At 41.1% G+C, this 24998-nt stretch overlaps 1 protein-coding gene and 1 long non-coding RNA gene across 4 annotated transcripts in view; both read right to left on the reverse strand.

Annotated features, from left to right (window-relative positions):
* Positions 1-24998, reverse strand: part of ARMH3 (armadillo like helical domain containing 3) — a 183267-nt gene that overhangs the window by 44138 nt on the left and 114131 nt on the right. The window lies entirely within an intron of this gene.
* LOC116572680 lies at positions 487-17668 on the reverse strand. Its single transcript, XR_004278471.1, has 4 exons — positions 17506-17668; positions 14687-14693; positions 3761-3768; positions 487-497 (listed from the first exon to the last, which is right to left on the reverse strand). It is a non-coding gene; the product is annotated as an uncharacterized LOC116572680 (long non-coding RNA).

The raw sequence follows: 24998 nt of genomic DNA on the forward strand, positions 1-24998 counted from the left end.
CATTCTGCTTAAGTGAAGTTGATAGTTCTCTGAAAAGGGAAAACGTTGAAACATCACTGCAAACTACTTTCTCCGTGAAAGGGAATGTTACTGAGCAATACTGCTTTTGCAATGTTAATGGCAGCCTTAATATCAGCTTTATTCACGAGTTAACACCAAAGGTCAAGAGCCAGATTTTCTCAACAATCTAATCATTATCTATTATCAAACGAAATGCACTGTTTGCTAGGGGAAATGAGTATTTATCAATTATTCTTGAGATTTACAAATGGCACCTGGTGCACCTTTCGGCTCTATTTCTTTCTGCAAATAAGTATGAGAGTCAAAAGGAAAGCCCTCAACAGACTAAAGGGCAGCCTCCCCACCCCGTGTCAGAGACCCAGGCTGCTTCTATCAGACAGAAACCTCACTGGAGAAAGGCTCTAAGAGCACCTGTGAGGACAAATTCAAAAATCATACAGCACTTTCAAAACTCATCAAAGGGCATGTGTTTATCCCTCAAACAAGTGGATAAGAGCAAACAGCTAAGTAGGTAAGGCCCCTATGTTCAGAAAGCAATAAATCTCTAACTCATTATAGAGGGAAGGTCTGAAAGACCTTCTAAGAGACAGGACGAGCCAGCTAAGGAAATGAGATGGAATGGGCTGGGGCCGAAATTGAGGGTCTCAAAGCACACGCTCCAGCAGGCACTCCTAGATCTAAGCTTCTCTCTAGGCCCAGAACAAGAGCACAAAGAGCTGTGGAAGAAAATGATTTGCAACCTTACTTTGTACCACAGCTCTTTGTTTACAACAGGGCCTGCAGCTTCCCTACATTCAAAGGCAGTGGGAGGCAGGAGAAGCAGGGGAGACTAGATGACTACTACGTAGATCCAAGCAGCGCTGCCCAGGAGAGGACTTAATGGGCGGATAAATTTGGGGCCTGATTTCCTGACAGCACCTCCAGTAATAGCTAGTAAAGCAGTGAGAGCCAGGGTGAGGGCCAGCGCCAAACATTCATCATAATAGTGCAATGAGTTGACGGTCTTTGGGGGAGAGTCTATGAAATTCCAGAGTAAGAAAATGAAGCCCGCATGGAGAGGGTGAGGCGGTTGGCTCTGGCAGATTGTCTCTACGGGAGGCTGGGTATAATTGTTTTATGCTCACAAAGATGTTATTAGCTGTTTTCTCTCCAATATACCAGAAATAGTGTTAAGATTTTTTCCCCTCCTGAAAAGGTACCAGAAGGAAAAATTTAGTTTGAAAGCGATTACAGAACTTTGTTTACCCTATATGCACCATTTTAGAAAGAGAACTTCTCTCTGTTCTCCTCCTCCCTTACTTGTCAAATTGATTGCTTTCCCACAGAATGAAGGAACACTCTATCCCTAGAAAAAAGGTGTATGGTATCTGAAGTTAAGGGATGGCTAGCATAGCCTGTGACTCAATTGTTCAGCTTGTATGACAAACACTTGAATACCTACTATGTGCAGGTACTGTGCTAGGCAATGGGGGAGATAAATGAAATGTGATCCCAGATAGCAAGGAATTTACAGATTAGTGGAAAGATAAATACCACAGACAGATAATTTCATTATGATGCAGTAAGGACTAGACAGTAGACAAAAGATCTCATAGGAACACTGAGGAGGGCTATTTTGCCCAACCTGGGGGCTTAGGAAAGGCAGCCTGAAGGAGATGATGTATGGAAGGAGTCTTGAAATGTTAATCAGGCAAGGAAAGGTGAGTGGTCCTAGTACGTATGCTTATAGGATAGAGACTAATACCCAATTTTTTTCTAAATCAGACTACAGAAACCTTACTAGGTAAGTTAAATGTGGTTCATGCATTCAAAGAACAGCCAAATTTTCCCCAGTAAACCAAAGAAAAAAGTTAGCACTTCCCTTCCCAGGGTCTTATTTTCAATCTTTTCCAGCAGGATACCTTTGTGAAAGCCATGAGACCTTTGCCTGCTGGGGTCCTTTTTGCTCAGTGCTGACTCCAAGATGCTCAAGGAGATGGGCGATGGCAGCTTCTGTAGATCCTCTCTGCTCAACTAAGTGTAAGCACAAAGCAGCTAAGTTGAAGGCAGGCCTTTCGGCCTCACATGAGAGTGACTGCCTCTCAGCTGGGTCTGCCCATCCTCTCCAGCGTGTCGGTCTCCAGCTGGTGATGCAGCTGCTTCACTTAGAGCCACACTGAAGCCTCTATTCTCTCATCTCCACCAAACCATACTGAAGAGACTAAATGGCTCTGCTCTGCAGCTGCCTGTTAATTATAACCGTTTCCTTAGTTCTCTTTTGGCTTCTAAGACAATAATACACATTTGGGAAGGTCCCCTGTAAGAAACACACGAGAGAACTTTCAACCTCAAGAAGAACCTGAAAAGACACCTTACTGCCAAGAGCAGTGAGGCATCCAAACCCCTAGAACAGGCCATGGGAAACAGTATGAGACCACGTAGATTTCTTCAGTGCGGCCTGCCGCTTACATCAAGAACAGGAGCCCACCACTCAGCCAATGAGAGGATTTTTAAGGCATCCTGAAAAGCATCTTTAAAATTCAGTGAATCTGCAACATAAAAATAGCATTAACTGCCTTGACTTGTTACTTAAAAAAAGGGAAGAAAAACAATGCATAATGCTATCAATAATTCATTTCCAAGTGGCTTTAGTTGTCTCAAAGCCCCATTTCATATAATTAAAACCTTTTGGCTGTCCTCTTGTTACCCTGGAGGGAACTACAATTCAGTAAATTCTACTGTGTTGGGATAAACAATTCAGATCATCATTGAGAAAGGGGTCTGTTTCTCTGGTAACAATTCCAAGCCTACTTCCTGGCTATACCGGCTTAGTTCAGGAGCTGCCAAGACTGTCTTTCCTGTTGTCTATTAAGATCTGAAACAGACTTTTATAATGCAGCTCCAAAGACACAACTGGGGAACAAAATCAGAGGGAGAGCCCCATAAGCACTTCCTAGGCATCTCAATATCCACTTCCCTAGCTTAGTACCCTGAGGTCAGCTGATAATTCTGGGAGACAATAAGGCCTTGGAAGATGAAACCATTTACTCCAGCCATCCACTTATTCACTCAACCAACATTTATTGTACCATACGGTACTCTGCTAGGGGCAGAGATTTCAGAAGTAAGAGAAAGCTTGGTTTCTGTCTTAGGAGCTCACCGTCTAATGATGGACACACATATATATATACAGCCATTGAAACAGAAGAAATCTTATCATTTGCAACCACATGGATGGAACCACAGGGTATTATGCTGAGCAAAATAAGTCAATCAGAGAAAGAAAATTACATGATTTGACTTCATATTTGGAATTTAAGAAACAAGACAGAGGATCATAGGGGAATGGAAGGGAAAATAAAGTAAGATAAAATCAGAAAGGGAGACAAACCGTAACTTTTTTTTTTTTTTAAGATTTTATTTATTTATTTCCAGAGAGAGTGTGAAAGAGAGTGAGAGTACAAGCAGGGGGAGCAGCAGGCAGAGAGAGAAGCAGGCTCCCCACTGAGCAAGGAGCTGGATGCAAGACTCAATCCCAAGACTCTGGGATCATGACCTGAGCTGAAGGCAGACACTTAACTGACTGAGCTACGCAGGCATCCCAAGAGACTCTTAATTACAGGAAACAAACTGAGGGTTGCTGGAGGGGAGGTGGGTGGGAGGATGGGGTAACTGGGTGATGGGGAATGATGTGCCTGGGGGGCACTTAACATAATGACCACTGGGTGTTACAAACAACTGATGAATCACTAAATTCTACCCCCGGAACTAATAATATATATGTTAATTAATTGAATTTAAATAAGAATTAAAATTTGAGGAAAAAATAAAATAAAAGCCATATTGTAGGGTGATAAATGCTCTAAGAGAAATGTACAAAGTCCTGTGGCAATGCCACTGTGAACGGTTCAGCCTCAAAAAATCCAGGAAGCTTTCGAGGAAGGTGACATCTGGGGTAGATTGTGAAGCATAAGCAGGATTTTGTTAGGTAAGAAGAGGAATGGGAAAACATTCCAGGTAAAAGCGTGTGTGAGGGCGCAGAGGTATGAAATTGGAGAGACTCTGCAGCTAGGTCTAATTTGGCCAGATCTTAGGATAGATGGGACAGTGATAGTAAATAAGGTTACAAAGGTAGGCTAGGGTCAAGGTGTCATATGAAGATGTCTGGACATTATCCTATCGATGATGGGGAATCCCACTAGATTTAAAATGTTGTGATTTGGGGACACCCGGGTGGCTCAACAGGTTAAGCATCTGCCTTTGGCTCAGGTCATGATCCTGGGGTCCTGGGATCCAGTCTCATGTTGGGCTCCCTGCTCAGGGAAGAGTCTGCTTCTCCCTGTCCCTCTGCCCCTCCCCCTGCCACCCTCCCCTGCAGCTAATAAATAAATAAAATCTCAAATAAATAAAATCTTTTAAAAAAATAATACTTAACAAATGTTCTTATTTATATATCCTTGCAATCATTTGGGAAAGTCTGTCCAGGAAATGTATCTAGGAATGAAATTACTGTGTCATAAGGTTTGGGTAACTCGGACTTCACTGGATATTGCCACACTGCCCTCAGAGTGATGGTACCAACATACTCCCAAGAGCAGTGTAAAAACCTGTGCTTCTGAAACTCAACTCTAGTGACCGAATAAACTGAACAGGAGCCACTGTACAGGGAAGACTAGAAGCAGAGAGAATAGTCAGAAGGCTCTTGTAATATGAGACATTACGAGGTCTTAACTAAAATGGTGGTTGTCTAAATGGAGAATAATTTACTTGAAAATTCTTAGGAAGTAAATGTGAAAGAACCTACTGACTGATTGGGTGAAGGCGAGAGAAGACTTTAAAGCAACCTTAAGATTTTTACTGTAGGCAACTGAACAGATGATGCTGTCATGAACTGAGATGGTTCTTAAATTGTGGAGGGAAGGCAATAAGGCTTATTCTTTGGAATGTCAAGTTTGAGGTACTTGTGAAACCTCCAGGCAGGGTATGGAGTTCAAGAGGCAAGACCATACTTGTGGTAAAACCTATGACGCTTGTTTACCCTGGGAGCTACAAGGAATCAGATGTGTAGGCTCAAAGCAGTTAAGAAAAAAATAAAGAAAACAGCCCTTTCTACTAGTTAACAATGGTTTCTTTATTGCGGGGGGGGGGGGGGGGGGGGGGGGGGGGGGAGGGGGGCGGAGTCAGTTACGTGCCCCAAGAAACAAGGTAGGTACCCTCCCCTTGAATTAATTCTCTATCAGATTTTCCACCTGTCTAGACGAAAAGTAAAACCTTCAGCCTAAGGGGGAACAAGCAGGGATAAAAGAAGACAGCTTCATAACACTAGACCTCAAAGAGCTACCAAGCTGTGCTTTAAATGTTATTACCAAAGGGGAGACAACCTGACATCCTGTTTGACAAAGAAAAGCTCCTTTGAGTGTATCCAACTCAAGCACACTTGAGAATTTCTATAATTTGCTGTGTTTTGAACTCCTTGCTCTTCCAGATCTATGGAAAAGTGTTTTTTAAGCAAGAAGAAAGTATTTACTGAGAAGTTATGATGAATACTTCTCCACTCTCTGCCTAATTTCAACAAAGTATGTGTGAATAGAAGCTTAGAAAATGGGATAATTGTTGTGAACCAGCAGTTTCATCCATAAGATACAGGAACAGTTATGGGGCACCTCGGTGGCTCAGTCGGTTAAGCGTCTGCCTTCAGTTCAAATCAAGATCCCAGGGTCTGGGATTGAGCCCCGAATTGGGCTTCCTGCTTGGCGGGAAGCCTGCTTCTCCCTCTCCCATTCCCCTGCTTGTGTTCTCTCTCTGTGTCCCTCTCTGTCAAAGAAATTTTTAAAATCTTAAAAAAAAAAAAAAGATACAGGAACAGTTGGCAACCTACATATATATATGACCAGTATCAGGCTTGTTTTTTAGTAATAAATGATCTTGGAAAATGCAGGGTTAAAAATCTGGAGTTATATCCTAATAAAACAATGTGTTGGTCTCTTTTTAAAAAAGATTTATTTATTTGAGAGAGAGAGAGACTGCATTGGAGGAGGGGTAGAGGGAGAGGGAGGAGGACAAAGAATGTCTCTTTTTAAAAAAAGATTTTATTTGGGGCACCTGGGTGGCTCAGTGGGTTAAGTCTCTGCCTTTGGCTCGGGTCATGATCTCAGGGTCCTGGGATCGAGCCCCGCATGGGGCTCTCTTATCAGCAGGGAGCCTGCTTCCCCCCTCTCTCTCTGCCTGCCTCTCTATCTACTTGTGATCTCTCTCTCTGTCAAATAAATAAATAAAATATTTTTTAAAAAAGATTTTATTTATTTATTTGTCACAGAGGGAGCACACACGAGCCGGGGGAGTAGCAGGCAGAGGGAGAAGCAAGCTCCCCACTGAGCAGGGAGCCCAATGCGGGACTCAATTCCAGGACCCTGGAATCATGATCCGAGCCAAAGACAGATGCTTAACCGACTGAACCACCCAGGCATCTAGGCAGAAAAAACCTCAAGCAGACGCCCCACTGAGCACGAAGCCCGACGAAGCACTCTATCCTACAACGCCAAGATCATGACCTGAACCCAAATCAAGAGTTGGACACTCAACAGACTGAGCCACCCAGGTGCCCCTGTGTTGGTCTATTTTTAGAAAAGGAGATACAGAGCGGCAACAGAGACCAGATTAAAATGCCCCATTTCAAATCTAAGGTGAATGAGGAGTCAACTGCCCCCACCCCCTGTTCTACAGTGTGAGGATGGGTATTAGTCAACCCCTCCATGTCTAGAACTGTTCTAGGAGATTCATATGTGGCTATTTAGTACTTGAAATGTGGTTAGGGCAACTGAGGAACTGAATTTTTATTTTAATTTTTTAAAAAGATTTTATATGCTTATTTGACAGAGAGAGAGATCACAAGTAGAGAGATCACAAGCAGGCAGAGAGAGTTAGAAGCAGGGTCCCTGCTGAGCAGAGAGCCTGATGCGGAGCTCCATCCCAGGACCCTGGGATCATGACCTGAGCCGAAGGCGGAGGCTTAACCCACTGAGCCACCCAGGCACCCCAGCTCTAATTTTTCTATTAATTTAAATGAAGAAAACAAAAAAAAACCTTAAGTGGTATAAAATATTATTCCATTAAATACAGCTTTGTTGGGGCACCCAGGTGGCTCAGTGGGTTAAAGCCTCTGCCTTCAGCTCAGATCATGATCCCAGAGTCCTGGGATCGAGCCCCACATTGGGCTCTCTGCTCAGCAGGGAGCCTGCTTCCTCCTCTCTCTCTTTGCCTGCCTCTCTGCCTACTTGTGATCTCTGTCTGTCAAATAAATAAATAAAATCTTTTTAAAAATTTAAATAAATAAATAAATAAATACAGCTTTGTTTAAGAAGGACTACATTTCACTTTAATCACTGCATTGTATACAGTATTACAGTTGTTATTATAGTGCATGTCAGGCATGTATGCTGTTTCTAATACTATGAATAAACCAATCTAGTTGATGTTAAAGGATTGATTCAAATGAATTACTATGTATGAATTTAACTATGTATTGTATTTATTTAACATTTTATATAGACAGCAGGGTTTCTTAACCTCAGCACTACTGATATTTGGGGCTGGATAATTTGTTGTGGGTGGCTGTCCTGACCACTGTAGAATGTTTAGCAACATCCCTGGTCTCTACCTACTAGATGCCAGCAGCACCCTCCCCCACCTCCCCGAGTTGTGGATACTGAAACATGCCAAACATTCCCTGGAAGACAAAATCATATTAGGTATCCCAAAAATTTTATTAATTTTTAATATGATCTGAGCTTGTATCTTTGGTCACTATGTAATTTTTTAGATGGCGATATGGTAAAAGAAATTACATCAAGGGGCTCCCAGTTGGCTCAGTCATTAGGTGTCTGCCTTCGGCTCAGGTCAAGATCCCAGGGTCCTGAGATCGAGCCCCAAATTGGGCTCCCTGCTCAGCGGGAAGCCTGCTTCTCCCTCTCTCACTCCCCTGGCTTGTGTTCCCTCTCTCGCTGTCTCTATCAAATAAATAAAAATCTTAAATAAAAAATTACTTCAGCTATGGACATTCTACTGAGGATGCTTGTCTCTCTGCCCCTTGTCTCTACATCCTCAACTGACGATGAGGAAAAGACTAAAAATCAATCACTTGATAAAAAGTGAAAGATCTCCAATTAAACCACTGAACAATCTGCCTGCAGGATATAAGACATTTCTAATGACATCAAGGGTTAGCTGATTCAAAATGTTTTATTTATTTTTTTTTAAAGATTTTATTTATTTATTTGACAGAGAGAGTGATCACAAGTAGGCAGAGAGGCAGATGGGGGGGTGGGTGGGGAGAGCAGGCTCCCTGCTGAGCAGAGAGCCCAATGTGGGAGTTTGATCCCAGGATCCTGGGATCACGACCTGAGATGAAGGCAGAGGCTTTAACCCACTGAGCCACCCAGGCGCCCCTCAAAATGTTTTAAATTACAAGTTCCAAAAAAAAAAGTTACTTTTCTTTAGATTTGGATGATACTGCTCAATTAATACATCAGTACTTTTAGTACACTTTGTCATGAAGAACTTCGAAATTTAGTCAATTTGCAGCCTAAAATCCTGAACTCATGGCACAGATTTTTTTTTTTTAGAGAGAGACAGAGAAAGAGGGAGGAGTGGGGGGTGGGGAGGAAGAGAGAATATTAAGCAGGCTCCACACCCAGGGCACAGTCCAACACAGGGGTCGATGTCACAACCCTGAGATCACGACCTGAGCCAAAATCAAGAGTTGGATGTTGAGCCACCCAGGCACCTGGCATAAATATTTTTTAATCTTCTACATCTGTCGATGAAGAATTCGATTAAAATTTTTAAAAGTTTTTAAATAATCTCTATACCCAATATGGGGCTCAAAGCTACAAACCCCAAGATCAAGAGTTGCATGCACCACTGACTGAACCAGTCAGGCGCCCCAAATCTGACTAGATTTTTAAAAATTCCATCACATGTATGGTGCTCCTGCTTTGTAGATCAAAAGTCCAGCACTTACTGTCATTTTATTTTTTTTTAAGATTTTTTATTTATTTATGTGACAGAAAGAGATCACAAGTAGGCAGAGAGGCAGGCAGAGAGAGAGAGGGGAGAAAGCAGGCTCCCCACTGAGCAGAGAGCCCGATGAGAGGCTCAATCCCAGGCCCCTGGGATCATGACCTGAGCTGAAGGCAGAGGCTTTAACCCACTGAGCCACCCAGGTGCCCCTATTTTTTTTTTAAATATTTTATTTATTTATCTGAGAGAGAGAGCAAGAGAGCACAAATGTGGGAAGGGGCAGAGGGACAAGCAGACTCCCCACTGAGCAGGGAACCCAATGAGGGGCTCGGTCCCAGGACCCTGAAATCATGAGCTGAGCCAAAGTCAGATACTTAACCAGCTAAGCCACATAGGAGCCCCTGTCATTTTAAAACAAAACTAAAGTTTCCCCTCTGCTCATTCTACTATATGGTACAAATTAAAAATATTTGTGCAGTTTTCTGAAGCAGATTCTATAAATGTCGCGGATATAGCTGCTAAAATCATTTAGTATATACCTACAAAGGCTATGAACATTGCCAGTTTATGATGCCCTAAAAGGATTTAATGACAATGACTATAATTATCATGAATTCTTTGCTGATGCTCATTGGTTCAGGTAAAGGTTTACAAAAAAGATTTACTATACTGTTATTTTCAACTTGAGATCTTTTTTTTTTTAAGATTTTATTTATTTATTTGACAGAGAGAGAGAGAGAGCACAAGCATGGGGAACAGCTGAGGGAGAGAGAGAAGTAGACTCCCCACTGAGCAAGGAGCCTGATATAGGGCTTGATTCAAGGACCCTGGGATCACGACCTGAGTAGAAGGCACATGCTTAACAAACTGAGTCACCCAGGAGCCCCATCAACTCAAGATCTTCTTGAAACAAAAACATGCTTGCCAAGTATTTAATAATTTAAAACTTTTAATTAAAATGAGTTAAATTTGAAGTTCTAAGAAAAGGAAAAGCTTATTTTGTGACCCACCTGCTTAGGTATTTATGTCAAAATAGAAACTTTTCATAAGGGGCAAATAAGCCCTGCCATGGGCTCCCTGTTCAGCGAGGAGTCTGCTTCTCTCTCTCTCTCTGTCCTTTCCCCTGCTTCTGGTCTGTTTCTCACAAAAAAATTAAAATCTTGTTTTTTAAGAAAGAAATGTTTCATAATATCAATAATTAACACTTTTTTTTTAAAAAAAGATTTTATTTATGTATTTGTCATAGAGAGAGAAGCGAGAGCAAGCACAGGCAGACAGAGTGGCAGGCAGAGGCAGAGGGAGAAGCAGGTTCCCTGCCAAGCAAGGAGCCCGATGCGGGACTTGATCCCAGGACACTGGGATCATGACCCGAGCCGAAGGCAGCCGCTCAACCAACTGAGCTACCCAGGCGTCCCAATAATTAACGCATTTTTTTTTTAAAGATTTTATTTATTTATTTATTTGACAGACAGAAATCACAAGTAGACGGAGAGGCAGGCAGAGAGAGAGGAGGAAGCAGGCTCCCTGCTGAGCAGAGAGCCGGATGTGGGACTCGATCCCAAGACGCTGGGATCACGACCCGAGCCGAAGGCAGCGGCTTAACCCACTGAGCCACCCAGGCGCCCCTAATTAACACATTTTTTAAAAAGATTTTATTTATTTATTTGACAGACAGAGATCACAAGTAGGCAGAGAGGCAGGCAGAGAGAGAGAGGGAAGCAGGCTCCCTGCTGAGCAGAGAGCCCAATGTGGAGCTCGATCCCAGGACCCTAGGATCATGACCTGAGCTGAAGGCAGAGGCTTTAACCCACTGAGCCACCCAGGTGCCCCTAATTAACACATTTTTTAAAAAAAGATTTTGACAGACAGAGCATGAGTGGGGGGAGTGGCAGAGGCTGAGGGAGAGAGAAAAGCAGACTCCTGACTGAGCCAGGAGCCCTACAAGGGGCTTGATCACAGAACCCCAAGATCATGACCTGGGCCAAAGTCAGACACAGTTTAACTCACTGAGCCCCCCAGGGGCCCCAACACATTTTTCTAATGTGAATCAACATGGAGAAGACTCTAATTGTAATTAACAACACTCGCTAGTGGCAAAAGCTACAAGAAAATTTTAGGAAATGTTTTGTTAATATTGATAAATTTAGAACTGCCATAACTATTTCTGCCATACCTCTCTGAATTTGATATTAACAAATTTCCTTAATCTGGACAGATGTAGCTTTGAAGTCAAATAAATTCTAAAAAAGATGAATCAGTTTTTGTTTTTTTTTTAAAAGATTTTATTTATTTATTTGACAGAGAGAAATCACAAGTAGGCAGAGAGGCAGGCAGAGAGAGAGGAAGAGAAGCAGGTCCCTTGCTGAGCAGAGAGCCTGATGTGGGACTCGATCCCAGGACCCTGAGATCATGACCTGAGCCAAAGGAAGCGGCTTAACCCACTGAGCCACCCAGGCGCCCCAAAGATGAATCAGTTTTATCAATGTGGATGCAAATGTTAAAGGGAAATGATTTTTAGATATGCAATTCAGTTACTGGAAAACTTTTATGTATTGTGGGACCACAGACAGCCTTGTCACATTCTATCTCAGGTATAACTTGGTATATGATTCTACTTTTTCAACTGTAAATTCTATGAGATCTAAATATAGATCAAATATTTCCAATGAAAACATGTCAAGGACGCCTGGATGGCTCAGTTATTTAAGTGACAGCCTTCGGCTCAGGTCATGATCCTGGAGTTCCAGAATCGAGTTCCACGTTGGGCTCCCTGCTTGTTAGGGAGTCTGCTTCTCCTGCTGACCTCTGTCCTCTCATTCGCTCTCTCTCTCAAATAAATGAGTAAAATCTTAAAAAAAAAAAAAAAAGAAAAGAAAAGAAAACATATCATCTGAATTGAAATGTGCTTTAAGTGTAAAAGATCCACCTGACTTCAAAGACTTAATATTTAAAACATACTAAGAATATAAAATATCTCAGTAACAGTTTTTATATTAATTATTTGTTACAAAGACAATTTGGGGGCATACTAGGTAAATAACATTTTATTAAAATGATTTCACCTGCTGGAAAATAAAATTATACAGAGCTTATAATATAGTTATATTGGACTACGCTGTTTAGAACCCGCCACGAATGCTTCCCGTTACTGCTCTGCTTGCTCTTCCTGTGGTCTATACCTCAATGTAAAAAAATCATTACAATAATGGGGCCCTGGTAGGTTGAAAACCCTGAAATTCTTTTTAAAATGTCTAGTCTTGGGGTGCCTGGGTGGCTCAGTGGGTTAAACCTCTGCCTTCATCTCGGGTCATGATCCTGGCGTCCTGGGATCCAGCCCCATATTGGGCTCCTTGCTCAGCGGGAAGCCTGCTTCTCCCTCTCCCACTACCCCAGCTTGTATTCCCTCTCTCGCTGTGTCTAGAATCTCCAACACAATGCTGAATGCAGGCGATGAGAAAAAAGACATCCCCAATTTGTTCCTAATCTTAAGGAAAAAGCATTCAGTCTCTCACCATTTAGTATGATAGCTGTTTTAAGTTTTTCATAGATGTCCTTTATCAGCTTAAGGAAGTTCTCTTCTATTCCTAGTATGCTAAGAATTTTTATCAGGGTTAGATGTCATATTTTGCATTTATCAAATGACTATAAACAAACAAAAATCCTAAAACAAAACATACTTCTACATGCACATATTATCTCTGGAAGGACACTGAAGAGGTGCGGGAGGGGATTTCCTTCCTCTAGGAGAAAGCCCTTGCTGGAAAGGTCAGACAGAAGGAAGAACATCCACCTTGACTACACAAATTCAAAGGCCCCTACATTCCAGTGGGTAAATGTGCTCAACACTCCTATTTAGTTTAGGGCTTAATGTGGACTCTTCCTTCCTGGAGTGACTTTCATGACTGCACAGGGAGAAGGGAACACTTCAGAAACCATCTGGAAGCAAATACTGATGGTAAGCAGTAGTCTAATCTCTTGGAGCTTTTCAAAGGCACTACAGTGGGAGCACAGCTACCCTGGTCCCACTGCATCTCAGATACAACATGATTGCACTTGGGCCTTCAGATGTTCTTCCAGTCTCAACTGCAACAGGATTTTACCCTATGAAGTCTTGCCATGGGCTACTACCTATATAATACAAATCAGAAGCTAAGGGAAGAGAGTTGGTACACAGGAAATACAAAGTAAGTAATAACTGACTAATTAAGAGTTAGCCAAGACAGACCTGCTTTTCCCACTTGGATGAAGTGTTATGTGTCTACTCTTGAATAGTCAGTAAATTACCCCATAATCCTTTTTGGGCAGAAGGAGCACAAAAATGCAGTAATCAGACATGATACACTGCTAACATAAGACTTTATCTCATAGTATTTCATTATCACCTATTTATCCAGTCAAAAATTTTTTATGTCATCTTATAATTTCTTTCCCTACCAAAAGTCTTCCTTTTTTACCAGGTTAATTACAGTGTTTTAATTGCTACTTGCTACACCCTGCAAGTACTGGTGAACATGCTAAGTCAAAATAAGAAAAACAATAAGCTACTTGATAGAGATGGTTATTTGAGAAAGTCTCATTTCTGATTAAATTAGTTTAGTTTGGGCACCTGGGTGGCTCAGTGGGTTAAGCCCCTGCCTTCGGCTCAGGTCATGATCTCAGGGTCCTGGGATCGAGTCCCGCATCGGGCTCTCTGCTCAGCAGGGAGCCTGCTTCCCTCTCTCTCTCTGCCTGCCTCTCTGCCTACTTGTGATCTCTCTCTGTCAAATAAATAAATAAATAAATAAATAAAATCTTTAGAAAAAATAAATAAATAAATAAATAAATTAGTTTAGTTTAACCCTAAGCAAAATGATTACAGTTCTGCTCCAATAGTAGAGTTCATCTAGTGTATCTACATTATTTATCATACTCATGGAGGAGAAGGGGCAGATTTTTTAAAAAGGAGATACAAATTAATATAAAGTTTTAACAGATGGGGTCTTGGTTGGGGACCACGCAGCCCCTTCAGGTCCAGTGCTGAAAATCATTCGGTTGAAAATGAAAGACCCAGGGACGCCTGGGTGGCTCAGTTGGTTGGACGACTGCCTTCGGCTCAGGTCATGATCCTGGAGTCCTGGGATCGAGTCCCGCATTGGACTCCCAGCTCCATGGGGAGTCTGCTTCTCTCTCTGACCTTCTCCTCGTTCATGCTCTCTCTCACTGTCTCTCTCTCAAGTAAATAAATAAAATCTTTAAAAAAAAAAAAAAGAAAGAAAATGAAAGACCCAGAGACATCTGCTCAGGGAATCAGCATTTTGCTAGATGTAATCTGTTTAATCTGGGCCAGAATGATGGCCACACATCTGCTCAGGGGTCCTCAGCAGTTAGCACACTAAGTTGTAGCCACAGAGCTGTAATGAGTATCATTACTACAAGTAGTGCATACTACTACCACTATATACTTTCTACCACCATGTAATTTCCCCCACTGGTCTATTTTTAGGGATACTGAATAGATATTGAATAGTTCGGCATTCAGAGAAGTGCTCCAAGTTGGACATGAGAAGCGAGCATTACACGCAGTTCATATCATTGGACACATGGGGGAAAGGGGGGAAAAAGGCACAACAACTATCAGCAATGATACGGCACTTGTGGTTCACCTATCCCTAGGCTCCTGACTTTGTACAAACCTTCTCTATAAAACCCGGAGCATGACAAAGCTTTTTGTTCCAGCCCAAAAGCAGAGAGGTGTGGAAACTGTCTTTGAGGTTAGCTCTGGGACAGAAACATCTCTGGGCACTATTTGGGTCTTTCAACAATTCAACAGTGGGAGGTCCCAGATAGAACAAGTAAATAAAAACAAAACTAAGTCCACCCAACCTCAAAAAACTGGATTCAAGCTATAAACTGGGGGAAAAGATCATCTTATTTATGCCTGATACCTACCAACAAGGTCTAAGAGCGCCTTACCCATGACTTCTTTTTAAAACAACCCTCTTATCAGGATACATGTTTATATAATGCTAACACCTAAGGAAAACCACCACAACCCACCTTCCCTCTGCTTCCACCAAAAATCAATAAAAAGCCTTGGAATTTGGAAGCACCATGAAGAAAATCCAAGTCCTCCAATGTAGCTCCTGTTATTCAAATTATTTTTAAAAAGTTGCCACATATAAAGTACAGTAGTGATAGTCAAAGTTGAATTTCTTATTCTCCCTTGTGAAGACATTTTTTCCCTAATTTTTAAACTAAAGTATAATTTGCATTTGGTAAAATTCACCCTTTTTAATGTATAATCTACAAGTTTTGAAAAATGCACACAGTCATGCAATCAGCACTGCAATCAAGATCAGAATAGTTCCATCACCCAAAAGCTCCTCTGTGCCCCTCCCTCCAATGCCTGCTGACCTGATCTGAGTTCTGTCCCTACAATTTTGCCATTTACAGAAAGTCATATATATGGAATCATACACTATGTAGACTTTTTAAAAAAAAGATTTTATTTTTGGGCGCCTGGGTGGCTCAGTGGGTTAAAGCCTCTGCCTTCAGCTCAGGTCATGATCTCAGGGTCCTGGGATTGAGCCCTGCATCAGGCTCTCTGCTCAGCAGGGAGCCTGCTTCCCCACCCCCCCTCACTCTGCCTGCCTCTCTGCCTACTTGTGATCTCTGTCTGTCAAATAAATAAATAAGATCTTTGAAAAAAAAAAAAAGATTTTATTTTTAAGTAATCTCTACACCCAATGCAGTGCTCAAATTCACAATCCTGAGATCAAGAGTCCCACACTCCACCAACTGACTCAGCCAGGTACCCTGCTATGTAGCCTTCAGTCAAGTGTCTTTCATACTGCGTAATCCAACTGAACCCATACATGTTGCTGCATGCATCAGTTGTTCTTTCCTTTTCATTGCTAAGTGGTATTTCACTATATGGGTGGGTAACAGTTTGTTTATTCAATCTTCGGTGGAGGGTCATTTGGGTCATTTCCAGTTTTCTGAAAATGTATGGATAAAGCCACGGTAAACATCTGTTCAATCCAAATTTTCATTTCACTTGGGTAAATATCTAGGAGTGGACTGCTGGAAGATCCACTTTTGAAAATATCTGCCTGGTTCTAGGTACACTATTTTGGTAAAGCGGATAATGCATTTTCCCAACAGAATAGTTCTGATGCTGTTTCTCTGATACGTCTCCTCTCGGTCCATCTTTATCTCTTCTCGGCCCTCCTGGATACAGGAACATTTCCAAACCAGTATCACTTATAAATTTCATTACAGTTCTGATCTTGTTGTTGTTTTTTACTTTCAGCCCTAGATCATTAACAAAAATGTTGAATATGCCTGATCTCCTCACTGGCACCCTGCAGCACCCTAAGAAACAAACTCTTCCCCCACACACTACTATTTAGCTTTACATTTGTTTTACCTCTTGCACCAGGAGCTTCTCTTCTATGTTCTTAATCACTTTTCAACTGAGCCAAGACTCTTCAGTATCTCACCTTTAATAATTACAGGAAAACCAAACAGAGCTTTTCCTTACTCATTTGCAGTTAAGCGTACTTTCTGCAAGTCAAAGATACATACAAGGATCAACAGAGGGCACACAGAAACCTTGAGGTATTACCCTCTAATACGAGCCTAAAAGCTACACAGGGCTTTGTTCTTCCTAAGATAGTATCCCATCCCCAAAACAATCTCTCAAATATATGCTGTATTAATTAAACTAGAGAAGAAGAAAAAAATGTCAGCGTAATTAACACACAAAGCAACAGTATGGCCTAATTAATCACCATGAAGAGCAATCGAATAAAATACTATGCATTTTTATGGAGCAATTTAATCTGGCAAGTAATTAATCACAGAAACACTAAGCAAAACAAATGGATTTCCCTTTAAGGAAGTCACATTTATCATCTGTAATGTATCCCAAACTCTAATTTGTTATCCTGACTCAAAATTATCCAGGAGACAATGAACTGTCAGCTTTAGTAGAACACTGATTTCTTGTGAAGAAGAACACTGAGCTTTTCAAATCGAATTACAGTCCCTGAGCACCCAAAGAGCTAAGGGTTATGGGCTGAAGTACATGTCAATAGGCATGGAGGTCTTAACTGTAAGAGTTCTAAATCTAGGTCAGTTTAGTGAAATCCATAAATAATTGCTAAATGATTCATGAAAGAAAACACTTAGCATTACGAGTGACAATTATGGGTCACAGATATTCTGAAAGCCCAAAGACAGGATCCTCAATAACTGACAACAGGGGGAAACAGAGCTGTTCATCTCAGAACAAGCAAAAGGTGGTGATGAGGGGCAGGTACACCTATGAGTACAGTGAAATTTAACTCAAAGAAATCTTGGCTTGCTCCTTCCTTCCTCCCTCCCTTCCTTCCTTCTTTAAACAATAACCTTTTTCCCTAGGCCCCAACAGTTTCACCAGTTTGAAGAATACCAATAGCTGATTTTTTGAATGGCCTCAATTTTCAAAGACAGAGTGATACACACTAGCTAAGAAGGTCCAAGAAACTATCTCCATATCTTCTCCTTCCCAGCCACCCTCTCTGCTTGGCTATATTTGAGACTAGAAGAGCTGCCCTTTTCTTTGCCAAAGAAGTTCATCATGGCACTTGTAAGTCTTTCCTTTAATATTCCCATCTCTCTCTTTTTTTCCCCCTTTATGTACTAGTCTTTTTTTTTTTTTAAGATTTTATTTATTTACTTGAGAGAGAGACAGTGAGAGAGAGCATGAACGAGGAGAAGGTCAGAGAGAGAAGCAGACTCCCCATGGAGCTGGGAGTCCGATGCGGGACTCGATCCCGGGACTCCAGGATCATGACCTGAGCCAAAGGCAGTCGTCCAACCAACTGAGCCACCCAGGCGTCCCTTATGTACTAGTCTTAAAGGGCTCTCTCACACTCTCTCTCTCTTTCTTCCTCTTCTTCTTCTTCTTCTTCTTCTTCTTTTTTTTTTTTTTAAACCAAACTCCTATAAGTTAAAGCACTTAACAGAGTCCCAGACATTTGCTGGCTGCATCAAAGTGGTTTTCTCTTTACTGACCTGCTTGACCTCCAATGCTGGATCCCATGAAAGCATTTTATACTTATTCAACTGTACAGATAAAGTCAGGCTTTTCACACTTCACCCTGACTGTACACCCAACTAAAAAAAAGCTATTGTAGATATCTTATTTGGCCCAGGGCCTTTTCCTCCAGATTTTAACCCTTACTTTCCTCTCCAAACCTTTTTGCTTTATTATCCCTGGCTTGCAGCTACAACTTGTTTCTGAACTCTTCCACTCTGCCCTCAGTCCATTTCTCTTTTAGAGAATCTGACATTTTTGTTCAGTGGTTCTCTGAAATGCAGTCTCTGAATTGTCCTGTGGGCTCCCTCCATCAGTCCAACAGTAACAGAAGTACTGTGACTTCCAGCCCATTCCAGCTCAGGCCCAGTTAGTTTCCCGAATACCCACCTGTCTAAGAGAGCAGACCTCTATAGATCTATATTCAACAGATATTCACTGAACACAGGCACTGTGTTACTGAGTTAGACCTGGATTGCTGCCTGTCTTCAAAGAGGTCACAGCATAGTAAAGAAGGCAAACAGACAAGCAGATAGTTACTACTGTAGACGGCTAGGCCTGGCTCTATGGATGAAGCAATAATCAAGGTGTACTACTTTAGGAGGTATGCCAACAAGCTAGGGAAGAACATCCAAGGCAGGGAGAAAATGTGTGTATGTGTATATAGGGTCGAGAGTATGAAACAGTTTGTCCAGAAATATGTAAGTGTCTCTGTTTTGTCCAGAGAACTCAAGGTGGTCTGGCATAGCAGCAATGAAGACAGAGAGCCCAGAAAGCATATTAAGAATGGAACTGGGGACACCTGGGTGGCTCAGTCAGTTAAGCATCTGACTTTGGCGTAGGTCATAATCTCAGGGTCCTGGGATCGAGCCCTGCATCAGGCTCCCCGCTCAGGAGGATGTCTGCTCATTGCTCTCCCTCTGCACCCCCCTAATTGTGTTCTCCCTAAATAAAGTCTTTTTTTAAAAAAAAGAATGGTACTGTATGCCATGCTACAGAGCTTAAATTTTTAAAAAAGATTTTATTTATTTATTTATTTGAGAGAGAGGGAGAGAAAGCGAGCACTAGTCATGGGCAGATAGAAAGGGAGAAGTGGACTTCCTGCTGAGCAGGGAGCCTGACTTGGGCAGATCCCAGGACCTTTGAGATCATGACCTGAGCCAAGGCAAATGCTTAACCAACTGACCCACCAAGGTGTACCCAAAGCTTAGATTTTATTCTGCAGGTGTTGAGGGAGCCAGTGAAGGAAACAAACACAGGGAAAAGAACAAGAGAGAGAGAAAGTGGCACAGAAGATTAAACTTTAGGCAGAGAATCCAACTGATGAAGAAACGGGGAGAATGAGTAAATTAACTGTGGTTTATTTACATAATAAAATACTGCTCAGCAACAAAAGGGATGAACCACTAGATACTAGATAGTTGCACATCCACATTCATAGCAGCATTTTTCACAACAGCCAAAAGGTGGAAACGACCCAAGTGTCCATCAGATAAACAAATGAGCAGAATGTGGTTTATACATACCATGGAATGCTATTTAGCCTTAAAAAGGAAGGGAATCCTATCACATGCTCCAACATGAATGAACTTTGAGATCATTATGCTAAATGAAATAAACCAGTCACAAAAAGACAAATACGACTCCAGTTATATGAGGTATCTCAAGTAGTCAAATTCACAGAAACAGAAACTAGAATGGTGGTTGCCAGGGACTTGGGGGAGGGGAATCTGGGGGGAGCTCTTGTTTAATGGGTATACTATTTCAGTTCTGCAAGATGAAAAGCTCTGGAGATCTGTTGTAGAACAATGTAAATACACTCAACACTACTAAACTGTATACCTACAAACAGTTAAGATGGTAAATTTCATATCTCTCTAACTACAATATAAAAGTATTTTTAAAAAGGAATGAACTAATATACACAAAGTGGATGAAATTCGAAAAGATTATATTGAATGTGGGGCGCCTGGGTGGCTCAGTGGGTTAAAGCCTCTGCCTTCGGCTCGGGTCGTGTTCCCGAGCCCCGCGTCGGGCTGTCTGCTCCGCGGAGAGCCTGCTTCCTCCTCTCTCTCTGCCTGCCTCTCTGCCTGCTTGTGGTCTCTGTCTGTCAGATAGATAAATAGAATCTTTAAAAAAAAAAAAAAAAAGATTATATTGAATGTAAGGAGATAGGCACAAAAGAGGATCCACTGCATGATTCTCTTTGTATGAAGCTCAAGAACAGGAAAAACTAATTAATGGTCAGAGAAGTCAGAAAAGTGCACAATTCTGGGGACTTTTTGCAGTGATGGAAACATTCTAAGTCTTGATCTGGATGATATTACATAGGTATATACATAAATAAAAAGTCCAATTACACATCTATGATTTTGCACATTTTACTATATTTAATACTACAATTAAAAACAAACCAAGAGGGGCGCCTGGGTGGCTCAGTGGGTTAAGCCGCTGCCTTCGGCTCAGGTCATGATCTCAGGGTCCTGGGATCGAGTCCCAAATCGGGCTCTCTGCTCAGCAGGGAGTCTGCTTCCTCCTCTCTCTCTCTCTGCCTGCCTCTCTGCCTACTTGTGATCTCTCTCTGTCAAATTAATAAATAAAATCTAAAAAAAAAAAGAATAAATAAAATCTTTAAAAAAAAAAGAAACAAAGATAGGTTTTCAGTTAGTTGGTAACATTTTATTTATGTTTATGTCTATTTATGGTAACATTCTATTTATGAGCCAGGTGAGTGGCTCATAGATACTCATTTTAGGATCAAGCTTTATTACAAATATACATTAATATCATACTCTATAGAATTTATTGAATAGTTCACATATTTTTAAGTAGGAAACTAGGGGTGCCTGGTTGGCTCAGTGGGTTAAAGCCTCTGCCTTCGGCTCAGGTCATGATCTCAGGGTCCTGGGATCGAGCCCTGCATCGGGCTCACTGCTCAGCCGTGAGCCTGCTTCCCTTCCTCTCTCTCTGCCTACTTGTGATCAATGTCTGTCAAATAAATAATAAATAAAATCTTTAAAAAAGAGTATTATTTTTTAAAAAAAGCAGGAAACTAATTCTGATTAAATGGGCAAAAGAAACAGATTTTAATCCATCTCTAAATCCCAACTAGTAAATTATCCCATAAGGAAGATGATGTACAGTCAAAACTCTGGTCAGAAATCTTCCACTCCCTTCTACCCAGACTGAGTTCCAACTATAAGTAGGTAATCCTGCTGCCTTTTCAGCAGTGTCACCAACATAAACGCAGGAGAGGAGAGACCAATGAGAACCAACTGTATCTGGAACGTCCTTAAGATTGAGAATTTTCATCATATGAAAATAATGTCAAATGAGAGAGAAATTAATGTTCATTGGTATACAGGGCAGTGAAAATACATTATCGCACTCTATGTTTGACATCCCACTCACATGTTATTGGTTTAAAAGAAATTATATAGAAACCAATTAGAACAAAAAAATCTCATTAAACCACTTACAATAGGAGCCCACTTTGCTATAGCATGCATAATATCTGGGCCCCAGGGAGAAATGTATAATTGAGGTAAAATTAATCAAAACCTACATAAAAAGAACAGCAAGAGACAATTTAAGAGAAAATCTTTCTTCAGTGTTAGAAATTCCTGAAGTCTGATCACTGGGTGCCTAATTCTGCTTATTATTATCTTCTACTATGTAACACTATATTTATAATTAGGCTGATATCACAGTAAAATGACAGTAAAATGCAGACACAATTCATTTAACAATTAATGTACTGAAGCTAAAAATTCTTACCATGTCATTAATTGCCAGCTTAAAACGCTGCCTCAGTTTCAGTTTTAGATGATCACACACCTTCTTTAAGAACCCAGGGGAAATGCAATGCACAAGGCAAGGCTTGTTTAGAGGAGAAATAGCAGGCAGCAGTGAATTTCACACTTTTCTATCCCTGTGGACCCTAACTCAGAAGAGCCTTTACTGTGACCACCAAGCTTACTACTAATTAAAAGAGGAAACAGTAAAGAGCATCTTCTTTCTTAGTAAAGCCCTCCCACCTGACCTCACTCCAAACCACCTCTTCATTGTTCTCTACCTGTTAGGTTCTAATTTCTTAGTATAAGAAGAACTAAGGCTTGCTGCGATCTTTTTCCTTCTTCCCCTTCCTTTTTTAAAAACTTAATTTATTTATTTCAACTGGTAAATCCCTCTCCTGGGGTTTTAGGAGAGTAGGAGGACAGAGGAAGATCTGAACCATTCTATGAAGGTTGTCGTCCCTGATTTTTCTATAAAAGGATTTTATTTTTCTAGTCTGGCCCTGGCTGATGATTCCCCACCCACAGATTTTTCTTCACAAATTTATTTTTTACAAAGAGCTTTGCAGTTGATTCTTAAGGAGGTTTTATTCCAGTCTTTGAGGCCATTTTATATAAGAGCAGCAAGCCAAAACCCAGAAAGGGGAGAAAATATTCCCAAATCATCCACCAAATCAGTAGCAGAGGCAGGATTAGATCAAAGCATCTGGACAAAAATTTAGAAGGCATATTTATCAAATGTGCTGATGATACAAAACTGCAAAAGAAAACTGATACATAGAATGACATAATCAGGACTCAAAAAATATCGTGATAAACTAGAATGACGAGCTGCAAGGAACAAGACACATTTAATATGGCTACAATCTCATTTAGAAGAATATTATTTTTTAAAAAAATACAAAAAAGGAACGATCAACTGGAGATGTTCAGGTGATTCATGACACAGTAACAGTAGCTCTGAATGGTGAGATTTTAGAGGATTATACTTTGTTCTTTGCACTTCTCTGCATTGATTAAAATTTCTAATAATGAACAAGTAGCATTAAAACAAACAAACGGGTGCATGGGTGACTCACTTGGTTAGGTGTTGGCATCTGACTCCTGATTTCAGCTCAGGTCATGATCTCAGAATCCTGAAATCAAGCCCCACATGGGGCTCTGCATTCAGTGTGGAGTCTGCTTGTCCTTCTCCTTCCCCCTCTACCCACTCTGCGCACGAATGTATGCGCGCTCTCTCTCTCTCAAGTACATAAATCTTTTTTTTTTTTAATTTATTTTTTATTTATTTTCAGCATAACAGGATTCATTATTTTTGCACCACACCCAGTGCTCCATGCAATCCGTGCCCTCTATAATACCCATCACCTGGTTCCCCCAACCTCCCCCCGCCGCCATTTCAAACCCCTCAGATTGTTTCTCAGAGTCCATAGTCTCTTACAGTTCACCTCCCCTTCCAATTGCCCCCAACTCCCTTCTCCTCTCTAACTCCCCATGTCCTCCATGCTATTTGTTATGCTCCACAAATAAGTGAAACCATAGGATAATTGACTCTCTCTGCTTGACTGATTTCACTCAGCATAATCTCTTCCAGTCCCATCCATGTTGCTACAAAAGTTGGGTATTCATCTTTTCTGATGGAGGCATAATACTCTATAGTGTATATGGACAACATCTTCCTTATCCATTCGTCTGTTGAAGGGCATCTTGGTTCTTTCCACAGTTTGGCGACCGTGGCCATTGCTGCTATAAACATTGGGGTACAGATGGCCCTTCTTTTCACTACATCTGTATCTTTGGGGTAAATACCCAGTAGTGCAATTGCAGGGTCATAGGGAAGCTCTACTTTTAATTTCTTGAGGAATCTCCACACTGTTCTCCAAAGAGGCTGCACCAACTTGCATTCCCACCAACAGTGTAAGAGGGTTCCCCTTTCTCCACATCCCCTCCAACACATGTTGTTTCCTGTCTTGCTAATTTTGGCCATTCTAACTGGTGTAAGGTGATTATCTCAATGTGGTTTTAATTTGAATCTCCCTGATGGCTAGTGATGATGAACATTTTTTCATGTGTCTGATAGCCAAAGAGGTAAAGGGTCTGTACTCAAGGAACTACAGAACACTCATGAAAGAAACTGAAGAAGACACAAAAAGATGGAAGACCATTCCATGCTCTTGGATCAGAAGAATAAACATTGTTACAATGTCTATACTGCCTAGAGCAATCTATACTTTTAATGCTATTCCGATCAAATTTCCACTGGTATTCTTCAAAGAGCTGGAGCAAATAATCCAAAAATTTGTATGGAATCAGAAGAGACCCCGAATCACTAAGGAAATGTGGAAAATCAAAAATAAAACTGGGGGCATCACGTTACCTGATTTCAAGCTTTACTACAAAGCTGTGATCACCAAGACAGCATGGTACTGGCATAAAAATAGACACATAGACCAGTGGAACAGAGTAGAGAGCCCAGATATAGACCCTCAACTCTATGGTCAAATAATCTTCGACAAAACAGGAAAAAAATATACAGTGGAAAAAAGACAGTCTCTTCAATAAACGGTGCCGGGAAAACTGGACAGCTGTATGTAGAAGAATGAAACTTGACCATTCTCTTACACCGTACACAAAGATAAACTCAAAATGGATAAAAGACCTCAACATGAGACAGGAATCCATCAGAATCCTAGAGGAGAACATAGGCAGTAATCTCTTCGATATCAGCCACAGCAACTTCTTTCAAGATATGTCTCCCAAGGCAAAGGAAACAAAAGCGAAAATGAACTTTTGGGACTTCATCAAAATCAAAAGCTTCTGTACAGCAAAGGAAACAGTCAAGAAAACAAAGAGGCAACCCATGGAATGGGAAAAGATATTTGCAAATGACAGTACAGACAAAAGGTTGATATCCAGGATCTATAGAGAACTCCTCAAACTCAACACACACAAAACAGATAATCATATCAAAAAATGGGCAGAAGATATGAACAGACACTTCTCCAATGAAGACATACAAATGGCTATCAGACACATGAAAAAAATGTTTTTTTTTTTTTTTTAAGATTTATTTATTTATTTATTTGACAGACAGAGATCACAAGTAGGCAGAGAGGCAGGTAGAG

This window comes from Mustela erminea, chromosome 14 (assembly GCF_009829155.1).
Source record: "Mustela erminea isolate mMusErm1 chromosome 14, mMusErm1.Pri, whole genome shotgun sequence".
Classification (NCBI taxonomy): Eukaryota; Metazoa; Chordata; class Mammalia; order Carnivora; family Mustelidae; genus Mustela; species Mustela erminea.